Raw genomic sequence first — 23998 nt, forward strand, 5'->3', positions numbered from 1 at the left:
TGCTGAATGAATAAATAGAGAGTCACGATAAAGATTTTTTCGAGTTATTCGAAAATATTATTTGTTCACAATTATGCTACTTTTCCTTTTATTATTTTAATACTTTAATGCCTTTAATGGGTACTACAAACGTGTCGTAAACTTTGATCCTGTCTTTAGATTTTTTAGGTTATCCTTGATTGTCGATATTTCCATAGTCTCAGATAAGTGACAACATCTCTGTGGATGAAGAGCCATGACATCTGCCGTGGCCTGGGCAAAGATAACACCATACAAACACACCAGCTGCTACCATGACGACGGCGTCGCTACACAGACTAGAAGGCGCCTGGATATACACTTTGTAATCCTTGGCAACGACGTCCTCACCACAAGGAGTAGAGGGCGTTGTAGTCCTTCCATATTAGCCGTTTTTAGTAAATTGTTCCCAATGTTTTCTACGTAAATGTACGAATAGATACATTATAATACAAGACGACACAAGTTTTTGTGTGTCACAAGTTGTTTTACTTTATATTATGGCACATATAATATACTTTTACGAATTTTACGAGTTGACTACAGAACATCTGTCATTATTTTATAATTAACACTATAATTGCAGCTCTTTTTAAATAAAATGGTTCCGTTTTCTGTTATTTACTATCACTTAAATTTACGTTAAACCAAGGTTACTAGTAATTACATATAATAAACTGTATTAAATGCCGTTGATCGCCGCTGGGGGTGTTGCCGTCTATTCACGTGATCTCAGCACGCTATTTAACCCCATACGAACGGTTAGTCTCGCATCCATCCCATCATCTGTTATGCCAGTCCCGCCTGGATATCTGCCTCCCACAAATTCTATAAGTCCCTCCAGATCCTTGAGCGATATGCACTCCGCCTCGCCTTCCATATACGCCTCCCGTCCCACACGCAGATCCTCTATGACCTCGTTCCTTTCCCCCATCTGCTCCTATTCATCGAACATATCCGCATACTCTACACCTCTCGCCGCCTTGATCCCCCTCACCCCCTGGTTGCTCCTCTCCCATCCCCACCCCTTGCCACATCTTCACTGTTGTGTCCCCTCTACCCTCCATCTCTACACTCTTCGTCTCCTTTCCCGACGTGGCTGCCATCAGCTCCCCCTCCCGGATGATGCCCTCTCTACCTCCATTTATCCCTACTATCAACTCTGATCCTCACCCCCCCTCCTTTCCTCCATCCTTTCCCTGGGCTCCCTCTTCCCCCCTTCCATCGTGTGTTTCTCCCTGCCTAACCTCTCCCTACCTCCCTTCTCCCCCCCCCCCCCCCCGAGTTCCTTTGTATTTACCGTCCTCTGCCTTCCCCACTCCCTGTCGCGTCTGCCCAGCACCCCACATCCCTCTTATGGATCCTCATCCTCCATTGGCTCCTTTCCCCCCTCCCCCCTTCGCTTTTCCTCACCTTCCCCCCCTTTTTCAATCTTCCCCTCATCTGTCTAGTTTCCCCCCACGTGCTCTCGACTGTGGTATATCATATTTTAGCGCAGTGTTCCAGTGAATGTTCAGTGTTGTTTCATTTTATCCTGGGTTGCGAACAGAAACCATGCTGTCACTGGGTGTGAATTTTATGTCCTTTGCAAACAGAAACCAGACTGTCGCCGTGTTTTTTTTTAACTGTCCGTATATTAGTTTACCTGTCTGTTTGGTATGTATTTTTATTAGCATCATCATCCCTTTGTTCTGTTTTAAGTTCCACGATTTTTTCGCAATGTTTCCCTTTAAGTCTTCAATTTTATCACCTGTTTTTTTATTATGTATTATCTTCACCTTTATACAACAAAGTCTGTAGGCTGAAGAGCGGCATACTAAGCTGCTGCCAGCCCACCCCCTTCGGGGGGGGGGGGGAATCGAAATTCAATAAAGAAAAGAGAACAAAAGTTAGTCTCGCATAGTTTCCTGCCGTTAAGTAGAGACGAGTGAAACCACCAACAGTCGATCAATGGGTAACATATTTTAAATTTATTTAATTATAGCTGTTGTTTAATAGAGTCTTTCTGACGGATGTCTATAATTTCACAGTGTAAACGCCCAGAAGATGACTCCTGCGTCGGGTTGAAGCCGGTTGGCGGTATAATAATAATAAATACGCTTAAGACTGTTTCTGAATAATTAATTAAAAACAGAGTAGAATAGTAGAATAGGGATGATCTGGCTGGCGGAGGAAGTGAGTTCGACGACTCCCCCCCCCCCCCCCCCCCTCCAGGACTCAGCGTGCGATGGAAATGCTCCGATCCCAACCTCAAACACCCCAAACCGCACTGAAATCATTTTAAAACGTGAGATCTGAGAGTAAAAATCACTTTCTCGGAGGGAACGAAAAACCAGTTCAGCTCTACGTACGTTATGTGCCAACATTAGAGTCAAAATATCCAGAAGACCATCCTTGGAGAGCGAGGAGGAGACAATCCACCAGGAAGTAAGGCACTGCAGCCAACTATGGATTGTATCATGGCTGTGGAGACGACTTAAGATGGTGAATTCCTTCTGGCAGAAATGGAAGGAGGAACGCCATGCAGTCACAGTCTGCTTGATAACGGAGAGTTTATTGCAGGGACCAGTAGCTCACCAGGTGGTCGATCTAAAAGCTAGTAGCTGCTTAATCTGCACACACAAATCCGCCCCACATGACCTCAAAGAGACATTTGAGCGAGTAATCGCTTCTCTAATAAAAAAAAAGCTAGGCCCATTCGCTTCCTGGGTTGTCCACATGACTGGGGACCCGCAGGAATGCAACTGCGCAGGCAGTATGACTAAGGTAAGAGTTACACCTATCAGTATCCTGGCGACAGCTCCTACAAATTAAGACTGACAGAGGTCTGTTTCATAAACGTAGTGCTCTGTTAATGGCTAGCAGTTGCACCATGTCCGCCCCCGGTAGCTGAATGGTCAGCGTGATGGATGGTCAATCCTCTGGGCCCGGGTTCAATTCCCGGCTGGGTTGGCGAATTTTCTCCACCCAGGGACTGGGTGTTGTGCTGTCCTGTATCATCCTTTCATCCTTGTCGACTGCAGGTCTCCAAAGTGGCGTTAAATTGGGAGACCAGTAACTGGCTAACAGCCTGCCCGATCAGCCTGCCCGGTGGTGGGCTGTACGATTAAATTTTAAAAAGTTGCACCATAAAGACACTACGTGTTTCCAGGGACGAATTTTGTTCCTGACCGGTGTATTAAAGCGTATCTGGCCCTGTCCATGGTTTTAATGCATTCAGTGTAAATTACACTGAAGATACTAAAGACCAAAAAGCAACAGAGGCTGAAAGATCATGGAGAGCACGGAGACTTTAGATCTTTCAAACTGATCAGTCCTAATTAGTGGTCCCTGTACTAACCACGGAGAAGTGCACGTAAAAATACGAGCAGCACGCTCTAAGGAGAACCTGTAGACAGTCGTTGGGTTTAGTACAACTCGGAAACACATTCGAGGATGAGAGGTCAGGGGCTGACACGCTCTGTAAGAAAAAAAAGGATTCAAGAAGTCAGAGAAGTAGGAAACTGTCATACAGTTATTGCGTAAGTAAGCAAACTGTGATACCGTCAGAACTGGGAAGGCAAGACACTCATTTCGGCGAGGAGACTGTCTGCCAGACTATTCCAGAAGGTGCTAGTCGCCGTCTTACTCCACGATGATTGCAAAGTTGAAGATGCCGTTAAGCCGTAAACCTGGCCAACATAGTGCATTGGGGACGAGACCAGGATCCAGTAAATACCAGCTAGAGTAGCTTGATCTGCAATCAAAGAGGTTTTTATGAGGTAGCTTTCACATGCAGCTAGGATTAAGTTGACGAATGTCGGACAGCCGTGTCAGCTTCCTATCAAAGAAGAGTCCTTCAAAGCGGGATTGTGGAACTACATACAGTCACTGGGCACCCTAATATACTTCTATGGTGGAATGAATCATGATATTATAACAGAAAGCAAAGAGGCACTTTTTCACCAGAGAAGACTGAAAGTCATGGTAAAGGGTCCAAGTGGAGGCCCTTCGTATGGCGTTGAGATCAGACTACAGATTGAGAGCTATACCAACAAACTCATTGACGTACAGCGCAGGGGTGACCAACAGAATTCACTACCTCATTAACGCCGATAATAGTTTAAAACTTACCATGGATCTCTGAGGAACGTCGTTCTCTTGGACTCTAGAGAGCTTAAGAACGTACCAACTCCAACCCAAAACAATCGGAATGGAAAAAACTACCGAATAAATTCCTTAGAGAGCCTCCAAAGCTCATTCATGGAGGGTAAGTAAATTGTGATGTCTCTAAGTAGTTCTGTAGGCCTTACACAGGACAAACCGGACTGCAGTGAGATGTCTACGTTCAAAAAAACCTGTTGGATTAGATTTGGTCATTTGTGGATAATCCCTCCCAAGCACAACACTGATAGGGGGCAAGAACCCTGTGATTCGAGAAACCAGCACAATCATTGGGCTACCATTTTTTCAAGCAGTATGTCCCTGAGACTAATGGGTCAGTATTTGTTCTCGGATTTAGGGATTACTGTCTGGTTTAAAAATTGGAATGATGACAGAATTTGATTTGGATTTAACGTCCCTGACATAAGATCACATGAGGTAAGGAAGCGGAAGGAAATCTACGGTACTGTTTCAAAGGGACCATCCTGCATTTGAGTTAAGCAGTTCAGGGAAATCATTGAAAACCTACATCTGGATGGCTGGACGCGGGTTTGACCTGTCATCCTCCCAAATGGATGTAATAAGGAGGGGTGTAGGGTCAGCACACTGCTCTCCAAACCCTTGTCGCTTTCCATATTTTGGAGCAGTTACTTCCCATTCAAGTAATTTCTCAGCTGGTATCTGAAACGCCCGCTAAACCACGCAGGGCTGACAGGTAATTAGGGTTGTGGAAAGGGCCAAGGGAGTTGCGGTCGGATTCATTTCACAATTTAATTCATTATTATTTAGTTCACAAATACACTTTTGAATGAATTAAATTTGCGTCACGGCTGAAGGCCTCCAAACAGATGCTTTAGAATTTTGAAAAGACATGACACACAGTTATATTTACGAATGAGATAAGTCGTATACATGTATGAGATCAGCATCTGGAGCGGCTGAATGCCTCAGGATAAATGTTCAAAATTCCAAATATAGTATGATGATTACTGAAGGCAGTGTTTTAAGATGCTAAAAGGGCTGATGGCCCGCAATGTGCACGGAAATAGATAAACGCAACTAGACTGCTGAAGGCAACAAGGTTAAATTCTGAAAATTAAGGAAATTACATATTGCAACAATCGGTAAAACAATACATTAAGTTTAAGAATTTCCTTTTGCAACACCAACGGCGGAAAGCCCACAATAACTTGTCAAATATTTCAGAGTAAATTACAATAACCTTTCAAGAGCAGAAGGCAATAATGTTTAGACTTGAAGGAAACTGTGGGAACATGTTTGCAAGGCTGAAGGCCCTGGATTAACTTTGCCCAATTGAAAATATAAAATACAGTAAAGCCCCAAAAAACCTTTTCAAATAAATTACAACAACATTAACACTGCCAAAGGATAATTAAGGGAACAGCACTCAGGAGCCTCCAGGGGATCGGTCTGCCCTCCTTCACTTCGGCGAAGCAGGCGGTGAGCCCAACTACACTCGTTTCGTCCGAACCCAACCAAGGGACAGTCACGGACCGACCGACCGACCAATCGCTTGCTTTCCAAGAGGGAGTACACGTTCCAAGAAGGAGTACACAAAAATTCAAGGCCCCAAAAGGTTACAAGTATCACTGTCGCCAAACAAACGCGTATGTGAACTGAGCTGCCAAATCTACACATCATGTTGGGCAGCAACAACCGGTGAGGAAAAGACACTGCCTAAAAATTACGATAGCGGCCAGGGCACGTAAACAGAACACTAACGGCCACAAGGCAGAAAATTCGACTGGTTCACTTAACTATGGATAAATTAATTTAACCATTTCCAACTGACGGCGGCTATCTCGAACACTTTTTGTTGCTCACAGGAAAACCTCCACTACAGCAACGCCGGAACCAACAACGCAATGCTCAAAACCATTTAACCTTCACGTCCTGGGTCGGCGAGCGACGATGTTCGTACCGATCGGACAGCTCCAGAGAGACTCCGACACTGCGCTGAGACCGCCAGCGGCCCAGTCGACTACGCGGCACGGAGATGTCCTCGGACCAACCGACCGACCAACAATCCACCAAAGGTCAAGCCCGGCTTAAGTGATGCGTGGCAGCAACGGTCGGGTGGGCGATGTCCACGCAGGGCTCACTGCTGCTGCAAGCCGGCGACAGGCTGGCCCGGGCTGCGCTCCAGAGCGTCGCAACTGACTGCCAGTGCCCAACTCACGACCTGAACTGCCGCCGTGAACTCTCCTCCTCGCACGTTCCGACTCACCCCATGACAGATGACAACTGGGAAGTCATAGCAGCCGAGCAAGGATCCTATCAGAAGGGATATATCGATACGCGCTACTAGCGCCGATGACGGTCAGGCAAAATAGCAAGTCAGTAACGTCAGTAATTTAAATGAACGTGGTGAGGTGGAAATACGTTAAAACAGGGTGTAAAATACCAAATTGTGGAACGGCGAGCCATGCACTGCTCAGTATCATGAGACAAAGTGGACTCCACTCCAGTGCCCTCACCACGGAAAGAACTATTGCAGTATCTAGAATTTAAACACATTCCCAGTATCGCTGTCACTAGTGGGGGTGGAACAATATTGCCGAATGCGAATTTTGAATCCTTTGCGTTGATGGGTCTGGGACTTTTGGATCACGGCAGCAGCCGTCTACCAATATATCTTCCTTTCCTCCCTCGCTACTTTAGAGAGTGAGGGTTCTTCAGAGCTTCTCAGTTATGAGAGTAGGAACTGGAATGGTCAGCCCTAGGACCCGCAGCCTGTGGCTCTTTCAGCCATTGACTTGTCAGGTAGCTGGTCTGTAGATTTTTGAATAAGGGTTCCCTAACTGGAGCCCTGTCACCAGTAGACACTGGAGGAGGGGCCTGCTTCTCCTACCTAATGTTATAAGTCCAGGTCCATGAGGGTACAGAAACCTCATACGGAGTTTACATGAAGCGACCGACTCCAAACGACACAAATTGGGTAGTTTGAACAACAGGTAGATATATGTCCCAAGCATTCTCATTTAAAGCACCACATATGGGTGTGAAATACAGCTTCAGATAATAATGGCAGACCATGATTTTAATTCCCTTTGAAACCTGATCTCCCTCTAAAGTGAGGATAAATGCTCTGATCTCAACTTTTTTGTCTGGCAGGCCTCGAAGTACACGACATGCAAAGTAGATTCCTCTCTTGTCTAAGTTTTTTGCATGATTCCTCATCTGTCTTTGGCATTGAGTCCCTCTGAAAAATTAAAAACGTCTTCATATTTAAGCTCATATGATGCATGTTCCTTGCAAGGGAGTTATGTTCAGGACTGGTTAGGAGTAGCTGTTTTAATTAAGACAGAACCACTTCGTATTTTACTGAGGGAAGAAATTACTCCCAAAACATTTTCGATATTATCTACTAAGAACACAGTAGATGGAAAAATCCAACAATCTGTCCAGGTGCAAACCAGAAACTCAGGAAAGTTAGTTTCTGCAGTTCACTTGAAATTACTGCCTTCCTGTAGTGTGTCAGGAAGGGAAGGTTCTTATGGTCGCAACGATCTGAATTTAAGCATTCAGGTCTTACTGGAGGGAACGTCGGTGCGTCAAGGCCGCCAACAGGTAACTTGGGTCTTTTCACGGTACAAGATATCTTATATGATGTTGCCTACTTTGGTCGAGGGCTCTCTGTGGAGGTCACCCAGACAGAGCAATGGCCACGGAGCTCGAGGTTCCTCCGAACAAACTTACTGCTTGTCCTGTGTGGGGAGGTAACAGCTCGGCCATCACTAGTGTGTTTCCTGTGTAGTCAGAGGACTGTCAGCGTGTGAGAGGCTGATGACCCACACATGGATTGGCTATGATTTTGGGTAATTGGCGACCTTCCCCCCATGGAGGTAAACTTAAGTATGGGTATCAAATATGAGTTTACCAAAGTAAGTGTCGTAAAATAAGTAAACGAAGTGGGAAAAGACAAAATTGATGTACTACAGAAAAGCTAGGTTGTCAGCAACGAATCTGTCGTACAGACCAAGTCTAAGAAAAGAGAGTAAAATTCCAGCAGAGGAAGGAAGGAGAAAGTACTATGTCTTGAGACCCCTTGGTTGTCATGCACATACAGAGGGGAGGGGGGGCTCTTGATATGATTATATTTACCTTTGTTGTTATCTATCTAATATCGATAACTCTTTGTTCATCAAGATCTAAATATTCACATAGTAAAATTTAATTCTGTTCTAATGCAACAGACGCTTTCGCCTACAATATGAAACTGCTTCAAATTATCTGTATCTTTTCACACCACTCATTTTACGTTTACTTACTCTATTAGCCCTCACCGTATGAGTCAAGTGTTCAATTTTTGTTTTATTTATAGGAACAATGTTTCACACTAGTAACATGTACTGAACGTCAGAACAATCTCTTACTTGCAGTGACATAACAGACTTTGTAGTGCTCGGCTTCCACGATTTAGTTCCACCAAGACTAAAACACTGCTCAAATAATTTTTGTAACATATTTTTAAGGAACTGTTTTGAAGCCGGTCCAATCGACATAAGCATGATCTGAATTAAAACAGAACTACAACTTGCGAGGGGCTTTGATTTTTGTTATGGTGCACTGCATCTTGCATGGCACTAGCCCTCTGTACTTCAAACTAATATAAATGATCATTGGAAATAAAAGACACTTCGTGATAATGGCGTCTAGCTAGGTTTACCTGGATTACCTGATGCATTTACCTGTATGAGTCAGCAATTAATGTGAGTTATCATTTGTCATGATTTTATGCATTGTATAAACATTATTTTTCAAAGAAATTTCATTAATCTATTTTTATTCCTGGGATAAATAAATACAACAAAAGGGAAAACTAATGCATGAAGTCCAGTTGCTAATGGCTTATTACACTTTCTTCTCAGTACAAATTGAAAAGCTTGTAATACTTCCATATAGACAAAATGTAATTTGTTTACCAATTAGAAACTCATCTTGCTGTTTGGTCTTGTGTGGGTAACTTCCCTAAGAATCAATTATTTTAAGATACATCACGGGAAACCTTTTACAATCATTCAATTATAGATAAGAATTTAATTTAAAGTACGGAAACTGTAGTATTGTTACATTTAAACTATAATTTGAGAATATATCAAGATTCTTTGTAATTCACTTTTGTTTACAAAAGAGTCCAACATTTCAGAACTTCATTTTTATCGAAAGCTTATAAACGAAAGCATAGTCCATAATATAAAGAATGAAGGCGCGCCAGTTAGGTGCCATTGGTCTCTCAGAATTCAGATGCATCAGCTGTGTCTCTTTTGATTCATAGCTTCGAGATATGTGAACCGCGTGTCACTTCCCTGCAACTTGTAAACATTTTTATAGACCGAGCTCAGCTCAGTATATTTCTTAAAAATATGTGAATCAGCATTTTGTTTTCATTATGTACAATGCTATAAATGTACATTAAGATCTGTCATCTCTAATGAGTAATGATTGTGTTTTGGAAGAATAAAATTCTACAAATGATTACTGAAAAGCTTGGACTCAGTCTCATGACGAAAACACGACCACCACACAGATTCGAATGCCAGTGGTTAACAATTATTGCACTCACCAGGAGCAAAGGTAAATATTATCAGTCAATAAGTATCGCTTTACTTGTAATTATTTCAATGTCCAACAACCGTTTTCTATACGCCGTAAGTCCACTAAATACTGAACTATAATTCATGTAGCTATATACTATTGAGAAGTGGACACTTGTAACCTGTAATTCTGAACAAAATGCATCAAAATACTTAAGTTTATCTGTGAGAGCTGTGAAATTTGTTATCAATTGTTGATGGCTCGAGTAAGAAAGTCACGTAGATTCAAAAGCGTTGAAATAAGTCTATCGTTTTATTGGACGTAATACTACAGCTTTAAAAGGAATTTATTTCCTTGTATTAATTCTAAAAAAACGGACACTAAATTAATGTAGGTCCCGTGTTGTGTCTTTTCCAGCTCATTAGCCTAACTCAACCCGCCAATTTTCTGTTGTGGGATGATAGTCGTACTCACGAAACTGAAAAGGATCCCCTGGCTACCTGTAACATTTCATGAACAACACAGTGTTGTGCAAACGGATACATAGAACATCATGCGACGATGCTATGCCTGCAAAGAAACTGCTGACCGTACAATACACAAGTACAAGTTCCAAAAACAACAAAACCATAGCAAAATATATGTAATTAGGTTTTTATTGTCCTCAATAGAGCAACGGTAAATGTGAAATTTTACCGTTTTCCTAACTCGTGTTCAGACCAGAGTTTCCTCTCTCAAATTTATACCTTTGTCCTTCCCTTTGACTAGTGAAATTTTCAATCATTTTCGTAGAAACATCCTGCAAAGCTACCTTATACAGACTCTACTATGATTCTCTAAAGCGAAGGTACTTCTTTATAGGAAGAATTCACCTATTGCTGTTTCCAGTCGGACGAAATCAGTTGTCATATTTTGGATAAATACATCATGAAATAGACCCATCAGACACATTAGTCCAGGATTTTTTCAGAATAACTTTGTTCGGGGCATTTGCATTAATCTTTCGCCCCTCCTCCCTCACTTTTCCCCACAAGAGGCACGCAGCGTGGTTGGTCGGAGTCATCCCTTACGCCTTAGACCGTTTGTCAGACAGCCGATAGCTCTCATTGTGGGAAACAGCCTCCAGTCTTACGTTTTCTACTTGAAGCTGTGACCTTAACAACCTAATTAAGAGTAGAGCTGGTGCATTCATAAGCTGTACACGCCTTACTAACAAAGAAATGTCATCTTGCTGCTCTGTCACTCCCAAAACCTGTACTTCCTGTGACCGATTAGATAATAGTGCCAGGTTGATACCTTAGTCTTAGGATATGAGACTGTACACATCTGCATAAATTCTAAATCTCCAGAAAAATATCTCTGAAATGGAAAAATTTCGTTGTTACACACTCATTTCTCAGACAATGTCCGGAAAAGGTAGCTTATAGCGTGCCCCCAAAAAATAATGGAATTTAAATCAAGACTAATTAAATTCTAGATACATTGTTTACTTTTCTCTCACAAAAATCCAGTTAATTTCTGACTGACTCAGATAAACTATTCCTCCAGGAGGATGAAACCGTCCCGAGTTTACTGAAGCAAAAGTTGCCCGGTGTACCCCCCCTGACAAGAATGTTAGTGCATGTCGTCTCCCGGTCTCTTGTCCCAGAGTTGCGTAACAATGAGTTCTCTAATTAACGGCGATAATTTCCGGCGGAAGTGACAATCGGGCGGCGGAAGAACCAGGCGGCTGTTCCGCCGTCTGCAAACATGCTCCGCGCTACCGTTGTCTCCCCAGTGTTTTGCCGCCGTCTGCAGCTAAGCTATGCAATTACATGCCCTGAAATATTCAACTTGTCCGTCTCCCTAATTTCCAGAACTGAGTTTAATCTCTGGAGGTATTAAACATCAACCTTAATTTTGTGTCTCCACTCGACACAGGCGTTGGAGCGTAGGATACAGAAGTTACATAGGCCCGCTAAACTGTAAGATCACATCGGGTATACGAGGAACGTAGGAAGCGGAAACTTAATTTTTATTGCTAGATGATTATATGCACGGTCTCACACTTTCCTTTACTTTTTCCTACTTGTAACGTGACTCTTCTGAATAGGAACCACTGTCCCATATTAAATGCTTATCAGCAGTTTAAGTTAATACACTCTTCAACAAAAACAGTCAAGCTCTCAGAAGGGGAGGAGGAAATGAAACGAAATTTCACTGGTTGAGATCCACTATATGATCAAAAGTATCCGGACACCTGGCTGAAAGTGACTTACAAATTCGTGGCGCCCTCCATCCGTAATGTTGGAATTCAGTATGGTGTTGGCCCACCCTTAGCCTTGATAACAGCTTCCACTCTCGGAGGCAAATGTTCAGTCAGGCGCTGGAAGGTTTCTTGGAGAATGGCAGCCCATTTAACACGCAGTGCTGCACTAAGGAGAGGTACCGATGTCGGTCGATAAGGCCAGGCACGGAGTTAGCGCTCCAAAACATCCCAAAGGTGCTCTATAGGATTCAGGTCAGTCTATTACAGGGATGTTACTGTAATGTAACTACTCTACCACAGGCCGTGCATTATGAACAGGAGCTCGATCGAGTTGAAAGATGCACTGGCCATCCCTGAATTGCTCTTCTGCAAAAAAAAGTTCAAATGTGTGTGAAATCCTATGGGACTTACCTGATAAGGTCATCAGTCCCTACGCTTACACGCTACTTAACCTAAATTATCCTAAGGACAAACACACACACCCATGCCCGAGGGAGGACTCGAACCTCCGCCGGGACCAGCCGCTCAGTCCATTACTGCAGCGCACTAGACCGCTTGCCTAATCCCGCGCGGCGCTCTTCAACAGCGGGAAGCAAGAAGGTGCTTAAAACGTCAGTGCAGTCCTCTGCTGTGATAGTGCCACGCAAAACAACAGAGGGTGCAAGCCCCCTACATGGAAAAAACGACCACACCATAAAACCACCGCCTCCGAATTTTACCGCTGGCAGATGACGTTCACCGGGCGCTCGCCATGCCCACACCCTGCCATCGTATCGTCACATTGTGTACCGTGATTCGTCACTCCACACAACGTTTTCCCACTGTTCAGTCGTCCAATGTTTACGCTCCTCACACCAAGCGAGCCGTCGTTTGGCACTTTCCGGCTTGATGTGTGGCGCATGAGCAGGCGCTCGACCATGAAATCCAAGTTCTCTCACGTCCCGCCTAGCTCTGATCATATTTGCAGTGGATCGTGATGCAGTTTGGAATTCCTGTGTAATGGTCTGGATAGATGTCAGCCTATTACACATTATGACCCTCTTCAACTCTCAGTGGTGTCTGTCAGTCAACAGACGAGGTCGGACTTTACCCTTTGAGCTATACGTGTCCCTTTACGTTTCCTCTTCACTATCATATCAGAAACAGTGGACCTAGAGGTGTTTAGGAGTGGAAATCTCGTGTGCAGACGTCTGACACAAGGACACCCTATCACCTGACCACGTTCGAAGTCCATGAGTTCCGCGGAGAGCCCCATTCTGCCCTCTCACGATGTGTAATGACTACTGAGGTCGCTGACATGGAGCTGATATGGAGCACAATGCAACTAATATGAAACACGCATGTTTTTGTGGGTGTCCGGATACTTTTGATGACATAGTGTATGTGATGTTATTTCACTGTTTACAGTTAAATTCATAAATAATTTAGCAGCATGGGTTCACTGTCAGAATTACGTTGTACCCCCTCTGACGTGGATGAATGCGTTTATTCGGCTGGAACGGATGTTACGAAGCTGTGGCACCCTTTCCTGGCGCAAGCTGGCCTACCATTGGTTAATATTCTGAATACTGGCGGCACTGAGACAGAACTGACTTTCGGGTTGGTTCCATACATGTCCCATTGGGCGCAGATCTGGGGCCCCCGTTGGCCATGGAAGAACCTCAGCATCACGCAGATAGTTAACACAGACACGTCCCATGTGCCGTCGAGGGTTGTCCTGCTGAAAAATCGCACCACGATACCGTAGCATGAGAGCTACCTGGTTCAAATGGCTCTGAGCACTGTGGGACTTAACATCTATGGTCATCAGTCCCCTAGAACTTAGAACTACTTAAACCTAACTAACGTAAGGACATCACACAACACCTAGTCATCACAAGGCAGAGAAAAGAGCTAACTCATGAGGGCCTAGGATGAGAGCGACGTATCATTATGCCGTCACAGTTCCCTCGATCATCTCCAGCGGTGACGTGATGTTATACCCCACGCCTATTGCACCAGGAGTGACACCGCTGTACGTCTCCAATATGGTGATAAAGTAGGACATCTCACCAGGTCGCCGCCATATTGGTTGAAGATAGTCATACACGGTAGAAGAGAACCAACACTGATCACTGATTACCATTCTCAAAACGCAGCTTTTCGCTGTGTGGAGTTTTACAGCACCTGCACTTGGAACTGTAATTCCCCAGTTTGACTACCGCGAGTCCCTGATCAATGCTGAGGGATGACACAGAAGCTCATTAGTTCTTCTCGGATGGCAGGTGCACAGATGGAGGGTTATTACGTGCGATTACGGCGATCCTCCCTTGTGGTGGTCAACCGAGACACTGGCAACGAGTATGCGTGCGTCATGTTCCCACGCTGTCCATCATCGCGCCAATGTCATCCGAATGCCCCATATATTTGGATAACGCACTTTTCGACCTGCTGGCTAAATGGAGACCCATAAGAAGGCCCCTCTCAAATTCTGCAGGATGCTGATAACGCTGCCTGACACGAGTACGTGGGTCTCCGTGTTCTTCACAGTGATAACTCGATTTCTGGCACCGTTGATCTCCTTCATATACCCTGTCAGGCATGGTATCAACACTAAACACGAACAACACTAATGCACTAATGCACGGGTGTCCGTTTGTCTCTTAGAATTGCTTCTCTAATGATTTACATATTCTCTGACGTGTGTAAATGTACAAAGTACGTTGATATCCGACCATGTCTTTTGAGTATTTCACTTATTTTTACCAGTACTTTATCGTAAGCCAATGACAGTGACATTATGCGAAACACCAATACGACGGGGTAGCCAAAAAAAAAAGGGAAAAGAAAAGGGATATCATTGCAGTGGGCGGGGCATGTGTAGTATTTACCAAAGACCTTCGTCGTAAAATTCTGCTGCCTGAGACATCAGCCAGTGAGTCACGCCCGCCTGGAGTTCCGTGTCGCCATCAAAGCGCTGCGTTGCCAGCCAGTTCTTCAACTTGGGAAACAAGTGGAAATCGCTTGGGGCAAGATCGGGGCTGTAGGGCTGATGAGGAAAAATTCCTTATCTGAATGAATAAAGGAGTTCTTTAGTGCGGACTGGTGTGTGAGGTCGGACACTGTCGTGCAAAAACAAATTTTTGGACGTCAGCTTTCCTCGACGTTTGTTTTTAACTGCTCTTCTAAGGCTGTACAAAGTTTGATAGTGCCAGACAGAATTTATGGTTGCTCCACGTTCGAGAAAATCAATAAGAAGCACGCCTTGCCTATCCCAAAAGACTGTCGCCATCAACTTTCTTGCTGACAAGGTTTGCAAACATTTCCTTGGTTTTGGGGGTGACCTGGTGTGTCCCCACTCCATGGACTGTAATTTTGTATCGCAATTCACGTGTTTCACCCAAGTCTCGTCATCGGTTACGATTCGACCCAGTAATGAATGACCATGATTTTGGTACGCCTCCAGAAATGTCAACATTGCCCCCATTCGCTATTCTTTATGGTGCTCTTTAAGTATTTTGGGCACCCATCGTGCACAAAATGTGTGGCAGCCTAGCTTCTGAGTGACAATTTCAGACAACAAAGTCCGTGAAACTGTGGAAAAGAAAGAGAAAGCTCCGTTATTGTGAACTTATGGTTTTCACGAATCGTTTCATCAACTTTAGCGACATGATCGTCAGCCACAATGTTCGGGCGTCCACTCTTCATCATGAACGTTGGTTCGGCCATTTTTAAACCGAATGCACCATTTCCGTATGGAACATTCAGTCTTTACGTTGTTTCCATACAAATCGCACAGTTCACGAAAAATTTCTGTAGGTTTTAAGTTTTTTGCCAACGAAAACCGTATCACAGACCGCACCTCACAACTGGCGGGATCTTCGATTACAGCGCACACTTCAAATTCGAATAGCGAAAAAACCAGATGCGCAGAGGCGTTCCCGCTGTCACGGATGGATGCCGACTCAGCTGCCGAGCACATACATCCCAAAATATACGCGATCAGCGCGCGTCTAGCGGCGTCAGACGGAAACGTTCCCTACTTTCTGAATAGCCCTCGTATTTCGGCCGTAAAGCGTGTGTGGCGCAACTCATCGCCAATTCAACGTTCAGGTCTCTTATCGACCTGACTTGTTCTGTTCATCTGCTGTGATTGTTTTCGCTAGCACTGTTTTGTTCTTGTTTCTCTTTTTATGATGGCAAGTGTAAGTGAACAATGCGCAACTGTGACATTTTATTTCTACTCGGTAGAAATGCTGCTGAAACTATTTCAGTGTTGAAAACGGCTTACCAAGATGGCGCTATGGGAAAAACTCGAGAATATGAGTGGTCTGCTTGATTTAAAAATGGCGACATGTCGATTGATCACAAGCTCCGTTCTGGACGTCCATCAACTTCCGAATTGGCGAAAATATTGAAAAAATTCGAGAGCTTGTGCTCACTGTCAGTCGACAGGCAATTAATCAATGGGCTATGATGGAGCGCGGTTCAGCGAATTTAAACGGAAGGTGTATACGTGAAAAGGGTTCCTGCAAAGTTTGTCCCTCGGGCTCTGACTCACAATCAAAAGGAAAATCGAGAGGAAAAAAACGTGTTCTGAAACAAGAGCTTGGAACTGATACAGATTTCCTTTCAAAACTCATTTCTGGTGATGAGTCATGGTGCTATGGTTACGACCCGGAAACAAAGCAACAATCAAGCCAATGGAAGACGTCATCTTCAACCAGTCCAAAAAAAATGTCAAGTCAAATCAAACATCAAAACAATGCTGAGTTGCTTTTTTGATGTCAAGGGCGTAGCTCATTCAGAGTTTGTTTCCCCAGGTCAGACCGTCAATCAAAACATTCATTTGGCAGTTTTAAGAAGATTGCACAACAGTATTTGACAAAAAAGACCCGACTTGTGGCAGACAGGATAATGGTTCCTGCACCACAACTACGCACCTGTACACATAGCCATCTGTGTTAGAAGTTTTTGGCTGAAAATGACATGGTTCCGCTACCCGACACACCTTACTCGCATGCCCTGGTTCCATGCGACTTGTTCTTGTTTACAAGCATGAAAAGGGACATGAAATGACACCGATTTACCAACACTGAAGACGTCAAGAAAAAAACGAGAGAAGAGCTGTCATCCATTTCTAAAGATGGCTACAAAAGTGTTTGGAACAGTGGAAGCACCGGTGGCACAAATGTATTAGTTGAAAAGGAGAGTTTTTGAAGGGGACAAGATTGTTTTCTAAACAGTTTGAAAATATATAGCTTTTAAAAAATACTTCCGAGTTTTTTGGATACCCATCGTATTCTAAAGCTGCTCACAGCTTATTTTATACTACGTTTTTCATTAATTTTGCTCTAACTATGAACCAAAATATTTCCTACTATGTACGTGATGGCTGACAGATGCCTGTATTCTCGGCGTTCCATTAAGTTTCTAATTGTCTGCGTAGGGGTCGCCAGAAATTTATCAAGCAGGTGGGGCAAGATTAATTATCATTTTCTACATAACTGATTCGGTAACTAAAAGAACGTTTTGTGATCGAAAACTGTATATTTATGGAAAGACACATGACGTATAGAAATGATCCCAAACATTATGACAAACTGCTTAATAGCCTGTAGCTTTGAAACACAATGAGGTAGTTATTCTGCGAGGCAAGGATTCTTGAAATCCTTGGTCGCTTTCCGGCTATACAGGCTGTTACAAAAAGGTACGGCCAAACTTTCTGGGAACATTCCTCACACACAAAGAAAGAAAATATGTTATGTGGACATGTGTCCGAAAACGCTTGCTTTCCATGTTAGAGCTCATTTTATTACTTCTCTTCAAATCACATTAATCATGGAATGGAAACACACAGCAACAGAACGTACCAGCGTGACTTCAAACACTTTGTTACAGGAAATGTTCAAAATGTCCTTTAGCGAGGATACATGCATCCACCCTCCGTCTCATGGAATCCCTGATGCGCTGATGCAGCCCTGGAGAATGGCGTATTGTATCACAGCCGTCCACAATACGAGCACGAAGAGTCTCTACGTTTGGTACTGGGGTTGCGTAGACAAGGGCTTCCAAATGGCCCCATAAATGAAAGTCAAGAGGGTTGAGGTCAGGAGCGTGGAGACCATGGAATTGGTCGGCCTGTGCCAATCCATCGGTCACCGAATCTGTTATTGAGAAGCGTACGAACATTTCGACTGAAATGTGCGCGAGGTCCATCGTGCATGAACCACATTTTGTGTCGTACTTTTAAAGGCACATGTTCTAGCAACACAGGTAGAGTATCCCGTATGAAATCATGATAACGTGCTCCATTGAGCGTAGGTGGAAGAACATACTGACGAAACTAAAATGAGCTTTAACATGGAAATTAAGCGTTTCCGGACACATGTCCACTTAACATCTTTTCTTTATTTGTGTGTGAGGAATGTTTCCTGAAAGTTTGGCCGTACCTTTTTGTAACACCCTGTATATGCCACCGGATCCCTATCCACAGATACTGAGATTCAAGTAAACTATGGGCCGGCGATTTTGGAGGCACGGAACGGAGCGCCCAATAGCGCACCAGATGTTTTCCATCGGATTCAGGTTAGGCGAATATTGTCGCCAACACATCAGAGTGAGTTCACAGACAAGCTCTTCAAACTACTGTAGCGCGAATCTCGCTGTGTGACATGGGCAGTTATGTTGGTGATAGATGCCATCGCCATCAGGAAAGACATCGGCATGAAGGGTTGTGGATAGTCCACAGTAATGTTCACGTAGGCCGCAACTCATATTGCGACTTTAATTACTAACACAGGGTCAATGGAAGCCCTTGTGAATGTCTCCCATAATACACTGAAGCGCCCACGGAACTGGTATAGGCATGCGTATTCAAGTACAGAGAGATGTAAACAGGCAGAAATGGCGCTGCTGTCGGCAACGCCTATATAAGACAAGTGTCTGGTGCGGTTGTTAGATCGATCACTGCTGCAACAATGGCAAGTTATCATGATTAATGTAAGTTTCAACGCGGTGTTATAGTCGGCGCACGATCTCCGAGGTAGCGATGAAATGGGGATTTTCCCGTACCACCATTTTACGAGTGTAGCGTGAATATCAGGAATCGGTAAAACATCAAATCTCCGACATCGCTGCGGCCGGAAAAAGATCCTGCAAGAACGGGACCATTGAAGAATGAAGAGACTCGTTCAAGGTGACAGAAGTGAAACCATTCTGCAAACTGCTGCAGATTTCAATGCTGGGCCATCAACAATTGTCAGCGCGCGAACCGTTCGACGAAATATCATCGATATTGGCTGCACGACACAAAGCTTTACGCCTCGCCTGAGGCCGTCAGCATCGACATGGGAATGCTGGATGTTGCCTGGTCGGACGAGTCTCGTTCCAAATTGTATCAAGCGGATGGACGTGTACGGGTATGGAGACAACCTCACGAACCCATGGACCCTGCATGTCAGCAGGGGACTGTTCAAGCAGATGGAGGCTCTGTAATGGTGCGGGGACCACTGATAGGTCTAGATATAACTCTCGACAGGTGGCACGAACGTGAGCATCCTCTCCGATCAGCTGCATCCATTCATGTCCATTGTGAATTCCGACGGACTTGGGCAGTTCCATCTGGACACGCCAAGAATTACTACAGACTCGGTACAGGAACACTCTTCTGAGCTCAAACAGGAATGGGAACAGTCTAGTACCCGTGGTCTAGGGGTAGCGTCTTCGATTCATAATCAAAACGTCTTCGGTCCCGGGTTCGATCCCCGCCACTGCCTAACTTTTGATAAATAATCAGCATTGGCGGCCGAAGACTTCCGGCATAAGAAGTCAGCCTCATTCTGCCAACGGCCTTGTCAAAGAGGGCGGAGGAGTGGATAGAGGTTCAGGGCACTCTCTTGTCCTAGGGGTGGGAAATTGCCCCTAAAGGCGGAAGAATCAGCAATGATCAACCACATGAGGATGCAAAAGGCAATGGAAACCACTGCATTAAACACACGTAACGTGTATCCACAAGACATGTGGCCTGTAGTTGAAGAAGTGTCATGATGATCTCTCCATTGGCAAAAGATTCCGGAATAGTCCCCCATTCGGAACTCCGGGAGGGGACTGCCAAGGGGGAGGTTACCATGAGAAAAAGATTGAATAATCAACGAAAGGATAATGTTCTACGAGTCGGGGCGTGGAATGTCAGAAGCTTGAACGTGGTAGGGAAACTAGAAAATCTGAAAAGGGAAATGCAAAGGCTCAATCTAGATATAGTAGGGGTCAGTGAAGTGAAGTGGAAGGAAGACAAGGATTTCTGGTCACATGAGTATCAGGTAATATCAACAGCAGCAGAAAATGGTACAACAGGTGTAGGATTCGTTATGAATAGGAAGGTAGGGCAGAGGGTGTGTTGCTGTGAACAGTTCAGTGACCGGGTTGTTCTAATCAGAATCGACAGCAGACCAACACCGACAACGATAGTTCAGGTATACATGCCGACGTCGCAAGCTGAAGATGAACAGATGGAGAAAGTGTATGAGGATATTGAAAGGGTAATGCAGTATGTAAAGGGGAACGAAAATCTAATAGTCATGGGCGACTGGAATGCAGTTGTAGGGGAAGGAGTAGAAGAAACGGTTACAGGAGAATATGGGCTTGGGACAAGGAATGAAAGAGGAAAAAGACTAATTGAGTTCTGTAACAAGTTTCAGCTAGTAATAGCGAATACCCTGTTCAAGAATCACAAGAGGAGGAGGTATACGTGGAAAAGGCCGGGAGATACGGGAAGATTTCAGTTAGATTACATCATGGCCAGACAGAGATTCCGAAATCAGATACTGGATTGTAAGGCGTATCCAGGAGCATATATAAACTCAGATCACAATATAGTAGTGATGAAGAGTAGACTGAAGTTCAAGACATTAGTCAGGAAGAATCAATACGCAAAGAAGTGGGATACGGAAGTTCTAAGGAATGACGAGATACGTTTGAAGTTCTCTAACGCTATAGATACAGCAATAAGGAATAGCGCAATAGGCAGCACAGTTGAAGAGGAATGGACGTCTCTAAAAAGGGCCATCACAGAAGTTGGGAAGGAAAACATAGGTGCAAAGAAGGTAGCTGAGAAGAAACCATGGGTAACAGAAGAAATACTTCAGTTGATTGATGAAAGGAGGAAGTACAAACATGTTCCGGGAAGATCAGGAATACAGAAATACAAGCCGCTGAGGAATGAAATAAATAGGAAGTGCAGGGAAGCTAAGACGAAATGGCTGCAGGAAAAATGTGAAGACATCGAAAAAGATATGGTTGTCGGAAGGACAGACTCAGCATACAGGAAAGTCAAAACAACCTTTGGTGACATTAAAAGCAACGGTGGTAACATTAAGAGTGCAACGGGAATTCCACTGTTAAATGCAGAGAAGAGAGCAGATAGGTGGAAAGAATACAATGAAAGCCTCTATGAGGGTGAAGATTTGTCTGATGTGCTGATGTGATAGAAGAAGAAACAGGAGTCGATTTAGAAGAGATAGGGGATCCAGTATTAGAATCGGAATTTAAAAGAGCTTTGGAGGACTTACGGTCAAATAAGGCAGAAAGGATAGATAACATTCCATAAGAATTTCTAAAATCATTAGGGGAAGCGGCAACAAAACGACTATTCACGTTGGTGTGTAGAATATATGACTCTGGCGACATACCATCCGACTTTCGGAAAAGCATCATGCACACAATTCCGAAGACGGCAAGAGCTGACAAGTGCGAGAATTATCGCACAATCAGCTTAACAGCTCATGCATCGAAGCTGCTTACAAGAATAATATACAGAAGAATGGAAAAGAAAATTGAGAATGCGCTAGGTGACGATCAGTTTGGCTTTAGGTAAAGTAAAGGCACGAGAGAGGCAATTCTGACGTTAAAGCTAATAATGGAAGCAAGGCTAAAGAAAAATCAAGACACGTTGATAGGATTTGTCGACCTGGAAAGAGCTTTCGACAATATAAAATGGTGCAAGCTGTTCAAGATTCTGAAAAAAGTAGGGGTAAGCTATAGGGAGAGACGGGTCATACACAATATGTACAACAACCAAGAGGGAATAAAAAGAGTGGACGATCAAGAACGAAGTGCTCGTATTACGAAGGGAGTAAGACAAGGTTGTAGTCTTTCACCCCTACTCTTCAATCTGTACATCGAGGAAGCAATGATGGAAATAAAATACAAGGTGAAAGGATATCAATGATACGATTCGCTGACATTGCTATCCTGAGTGAAAGTGAAGACGAATTAAATGATCTGCTGGACGGAATTAACAGTCTAATGAGTACACAGTATGGTTTGAGAGCAAAACGGAGAAAGACGAAGGTAATGAGAAGTAGTAGAAATGAGAACAGCGAGAAACTTAACATCAGGATTGATGGTCACGACGTCAATGAAGTTAAGGAATTCTGCTACCTAGGCAGTAAAATAACCAATGACGGACGGAGCAAGATGGACATCAAAAGCAGACTCGCTATGGCAAAAAAGGCATTTCTGGCCAAGAGAAGTCTACTAATATCAAATACCGGCCTTAATTTGAGGAAGAAATTTCTGAGGATGTACGTCTGGAGTACAGCATAGTATGGTAGTGAAACATGGACTGTGGGAAAACCGGAACTGAAGGAATCGAAGCATTTGAGATTTGGTGCTATAAACGAATGTTGAAAATTAGGTGAACTGATAAGGCAAGGAATGAGGAGGTTCTACGCAGAACCGGAGAGGAAAGGAATATGTGGAAAACACTGATAAGGAGAAGGGACAAGATGATAGGACATCTGCTAAGACATGAGGGAATGACTTCCATGGTACTAGAGGGAGCTGTAGAGGGCAAAAACTGTAGAGGAAGACAGAGATTGGAATACGTCAAGCAAATAATTGAGGACGTAGGTTGCATGTGCTACTCTGAGATGAAGAGGTTAGCACAGGAAAGGAATTCGTGGCGGGTCGCATCAAACCAGTCAGTAGACTGATGACAAAAAAAAAGTAACAGCCAAAATTGATGATCTCAAAAGGAATCACCAAAAATCCATTTTATCATCTGCATCCATTCATGTCCATTGTGCATTCCGACGGACTTGGGCAATTCTAACATGATAATGCGACACCCTCACACGCCCCGAATTGCTACAGAGTGCCTCCAGAAACGCTCTTCTAAGTTTAAACACTTCGCTGGCCACCGAATTCCCCAGACATGAACATTATTGAGCATATCTGGAATACCTTGCAACATAGTGTTCAGAAAAGATCTCCACCACCTAATCCTCTTACGGGTTTATGGACAGGCCTGCAGGATTCATGATGTCAGTTCCCTCAAGAATTACTTCGGACATTAGTCGAGGACATGACACGTCGTGTTGCGCCACTTCTGCGTGCTCGCTGGGGCCCTACACGATATTAGTCAGGTGTTCCAGTTTCTTTGGCTCTTCAGTGTATAACAGTATACTCTACAGACTGGCGTTCATTGCCCATTGCATGTTTGGAGCATCAGTTCTCATGTATGGTGGCGTATCGATCTGATGTAACAGGGAAGGTGATTCATCTGACCAAAAGCCACATTTCCATTGATCCAAGATCCAATTTCGAAGATCCCATGCGCACTTCAGTCGTAATTGCCGATGTCGTTGGGTCAACATGGGACACATATAGGTGGTCTGGTAAACCATGTGTGCTGGACTGTGTGCTTATAAACACTTGTTTCGCACCAGCATCCTCCTCTGTCGTAGGTACGAGTGACGTGGCGCAGTGGTTAGCACAAAGGACTCGCATTCGGGAGGACGACGGTTCAAACGCGCCTCCGGCCATTCGGATTTAGGTTTTCGGCGATTTCCGTAAATCGATCCAGGCAAATGACGTGATGGCTCCTCTGAAAGGATACGGCCGATTTCCATCCCCATTCTTGCAACAATCCAACCTGGTGTTTCGTCTCTAATGGCTTCTACGTCAATGGAACGTTAAACCGAATTATCCTTCCTTGCTTCTGTCGTAGGTGTGCCACAGATCGCTGACTATCTGCTTTACAGACCAGGT

The sequence above is a fragment of the Schistocerca gregaria genome, chromosome 7 (genome assembly GCF_023897955.1).
Source record: "Schistocerca gregaria isolate iqSchGreg1 chromosome 7, iqSchGreg1.2, whole genome shotgun sequence".
Taxonomy (NCBI): Eukaryota; Metazoa; Arthropoda; class Insecta; order Orthoptera; family Acrididae; genus Schistocerca; species Schistocerca gregaria.